Here is a 4,474-nt window from a genome sequence, read left to right on the forward strand (position 1 = left end):
TTTTTAGTCAAAGTCTCACTCTGTTGCCCAGGCCGGAATGCAGTAGCACACTCACAGCTGCTGCAGCCTTGACCTGCTGGGCTGAGGCGATCTTTCCACCTCAGCCTTCCAAGTAGCTGGAACCAGAGGCGCACACCACCATGCCTGCCTGGCTAATATTTTAACTTATTGTAGAGAAGAGGTCTTGCCATGTTGCCCAGGCTGCTCTCAAACCCCTAGGTCAGGCAATCCTCTTGCCTCTGCCTCCCAAAGTGCTGGGATTACAGGGGTGAGCCACTGCCCCCAGCCCAAAACTCTTGATATAGACTTTTCAAGTAAAAGGTGGAAAAAAGACTCTTTAATTAAATGACTTGATGGTTCCAATTGTCAATGCCCTCCAACCTAAGCCACCGGGAGCACCCCTGTAGTTGAATCAGTTCGGTTTATCACTCATAACAAGGAATAGTGAGGTGTCTCAGTGGGAGGGTACTAAAAAGGACCTGGGTTTGTGTGGTGTTGGTGAGGAATTCGAAATGGGTCTTTGCTCTGGATTAGATGCTATTACAGAGTATGGATAACTCTCACTGGGTATTTTAATATATTTTATCTAGAAGGAAGGAAGATTCAGGCCAAAGCTCTCATTGGCAAAGAAGCAGTAGTCACTCATCAGTCAATATAGGGGATGTTTGGTCATTTTTGTGACTAGAACAATATTGATTCTTTTGTGTTCAGACATAATTATAGACGTGTCTTGTTTTATCATGCTCCATCACAGTCACAGCTTGACCTTATCTGATACTGATGTTCTATGAAGTTCTCTGTATTCATCAGGAGAGCACTATGACCTGTGAGTGCCAAGCCAACTCCTGAACATCAGTGATGTTTACTTTTTCTCACAACAGACACCTTGATGTGAGCACATCTAGTGGGAAGATCAGAGTGTTGTTGGGGCAGGAAGGAGAGGCTTTATTTACAGCTCCAGAAAGCTCTGTCACTCATTTAAGATAATTATATTTATTTCCTTATCTAACTTTATGTATCACATATCACAGGAGAAATATAAATAAGTTAAAGGTAAACAAGACTATCTTCCACAATCCCAAAGTCCAGTCATATCAATCAACTGTGTCAGTTTTTTCCACCTTCTGTTTCATCTATGTTCATGCACTAAAATATTTTTATTTAGATGGTAATTTATATCCTGGTGTTTCAACTTTTATAATAAAGTCTTTCCGAATTACAATATAGTCTCCACAATTTTATTTAACTGTCTTTATATATCTCCATCAAGTTCTCTAGCAAATGATGCTTACTACTAGCTGTTTCTGAATTAAAATATAAACAAAATTTACTATTTAAAAGTGTGATTTAAATTTTATTTTAAAAACAAATGCAGAAAATGAAAAATAGACAAATATATATTAAACTGGTTATTTTCTTTTTGTCTTTGACTGTTAGCATTTTTTACTATGATGTATCTGTTTTTGGCTTTTTTTATGCTTATCACACTTGAAATTTACTGGGCTTCTTGTATGTATAGGTTATTGTTTTTACATGAAGTTAGGAAATTTTCAGCTCTTATTTCACCAATTTTTTTTCTCTTTCTCTCTCTTCTTCTGATTCTCCCATTATTGGATTTGGCGTTCTTATTGATATCCACATTTATCTGAGGCTCTATTCTTCTTTATTCCTTCTCTTTTCTTCAGCTTGTGTAACTTCAAGTTTGATAATTCTTTCTTCTTCTAGTTCAAATCTGTTGAGCCCCTTTAAGGAATTTTTTCAAAATATACATTCAGTGATTTTTATTTTCTGCTTTCTACAGATTTTTTTCTTTTTTTCTTTTTTGGTAGAGACAAGGTCTTGTTATGTTGCCCAGGTTGCTCTCAAACTCCTGGACTCAAGCGATTCTCCCATCTAGGCTTCCCATGGTACTGAGATTACAGGCATGAGCTACCATACCAAATCCCTCTAAGGAATTTTTTATTTCATTTATTGTAATTTTCAACTCCAGAATTCCCATTTGGCTCTTTTTTTCATATTTTTGATCTCCTTATTTATTTGATGTAATGTGGCATTGTCATTACACTTTTATTTATTTCTTTGCTTAATTAAACAAAACTTTTTTGTAATGGTAGAGTCTCGCTATGTAGGCCAGATTAGTGTCAAACTCCTGGTCTCAAGTGATCCTCCTGTTTTGACCTCCCAAGATGCTGTGTTATAGGCATGAGCCACCATGTCAGGCCTTCATTTACTCTTTTAGTCATGCTATCTTTCAGTTCTGTGAACATTTTTATAATGACTACTTTAAAATATTTTTGCTAAATCTTATTATCTGTTTACTCTCGCAGGCAATATCTACTGACAGCTCTTCTGGTGTATGGGTCATAATTTCTAGTTTTTTTTGCATGTTTCTAATTTTTTTTTTTTGGAACTGGACATTTTGGATAATATATATAGCATCTCTGAGTACTGGCCCCGCCCCCTCTGGGATTTTTTCTTGTTATTTTCTTATTTGTTTAGTGATTGGTTGGGTTATTTTAGAAGTTTATCACTTCACCTTCCCACTTCAACACTGTAGTGTTTTTTAAATTTTGAGTCAAAGTCTCATTCTGTCACCCAGGCTGGAGTGCAGTGGCATGCTCATGGCTATCACAGCCTCAACCTGCTGGGCTCAGGCAATCCTTCTGCCTCAGCCTTCCAAGTATCTGAAACTACAAGGATAAGCCACCATACCAACTAATTTTTTGATTTAGTATAGGTCTTGCCAAGTTGCCCAAGCTGGTCTTGAATCCCTGGGCTCAGGCAGGCCTCTCATCTCCACCTCCCAAAGTGCTGGGACTACAGATGTGAGCCACCATGCCAGGACAACAGTGTAATGTTAATGTTGCTCTACATGGAGGTGCAGTTTGAGCATGCTTATAGTCACCCAGAAATGACCTTGGTGTTTGTAGGGCTCTCTTTCGCTCTTTCCCTGACCACACCTACTAACAACCTCCAGAAATTTCCTGTTTTTTGCTGTATTGCTTCAACAGAGCATAAATTCCTCTACAAAATAATCCAGTCAAGCACAGATTCTTTAAAGGAATAGTTTCTGAAGTCATTATATTATATTTGTTCTAATCCTGGGGAGGGCTCCTCCCAGCTTCCTTATCATCTAGTTCTCTCCTGTAATGGTAGAGTCTTGCTATGTAGGCCAGGTTAGTGTCCTACTAACCAACCTGCAGTGTAGGCTGTATCTCCATTAGATTCAAGAATCTTCTCCCAATTGTCTTTGAACTCTAACTCCACTGTTCTTGAGAGTGCCCTTAGGGTTAAACTTCTCTATATTCTGTTGCAAATTAAATCAGTTTCTTTGGAAAGAGATCAAAACTCTTTGTTTATGACCTGCTTCTCCTCTCAGGTAAATAAATCTGTGAGCCAAGGCTCTGAACTGGGGGGAGCTCCCACCTCTCAGTTGCACTTAGCCTCAGCAACAAGCAGCAGGAGACAGAATAAGGAATGCTAAAGTGATGCTCATCCCAGGAATAATCCTCTGTTTTAGAGCTGAGGGGAGAGGGAGCCCTAAGTTCTTGGCTGCGGCAGTCAGGAATGGAGTTTCTGCCTCTCTGAGCTGGGAATATGCAGAGACAGAGTGGTTAAAATACCACAAACTCTCAGCTTAGGACTATTCCTAGAGACTTTAAATGTTTGTTTGTTGTTTGTTTTTGAGACAGAGTCTTGCTCTGTCATCCAGGCTGGAGTACAGTGGCACAATCACTTCAGCCTCAACCTCCTAAACTCAAGCAACCCTCCTGCCTCATTCTTCTGAGTAGCTTTGACATCAAGTATGTGCCACCATGCCTGGCTAACTTTTAATAATAGAGACAGGATCTCCCTATTTTACTCAGGTTCATCCCTATGTTGCCCAGCCTTGATTTTTACTCTTATAAATAATATGTCAATAAGTAGACCTTTAAGCACATTCTTGATTCTTTCCTAGGGATAAATTCCTAAAAGTAGATATCCTAGATGTTGATACTTTAATACTTATCTCTTAATTGCATTTTAGAGAGTTTTTGTCATTATTTCACAATAGGGAATGAGATTACTTTCTTACCACATCCTTATCAACCTTGGATATTTTAATTTCCTTTAAATGTTGCCAGCTTATTAAATAAAACAGTACTGAAGTATCATTATCAAATTATTATTTCCATTTTCATTTATACTACAATTTTCATTTACTTTCTTGTTGCTAATGAGAACAAGCCTTTTTTGCTATTATTTTAAATTGCCCCTCATATCCTTTAACTATTTTATCTAAACTTGCTTTTATAATGTGTTAAAGTTCTCTGTTTCACAGTGGGCAGGTCTATGCAAACCTACCTCTAAAGCTCTAGGAAGCCAAGAGACTGAAGAAAGAGGCTGACTTATCTAGTTTATTAGAAACATTTAATGGAGACCTATGAACAGAAGCCATGTCTGTGTCTTGGGTGGCAGCAAGACAAGATCATGG

The sequence above is a fragment of the Carlito syrichta genome, unplaced genomic scaffold (genome assembly GCF_000164805.1).
Source record: "Carlito syrichta isolate Samal-C Ts95f unplaced genomic scaffold, Tarsius_syrichta-2.0.1 Scaffold307141, whole genome shotgun sequence".
In the NCBI taxonomy this organism is placed as follows: domain Eukaryota; kingdom Metazoa; phylum Chordata; class Mammalia; order Primates; family Tarsiidae; genus Carlito; species Carlito syrichta.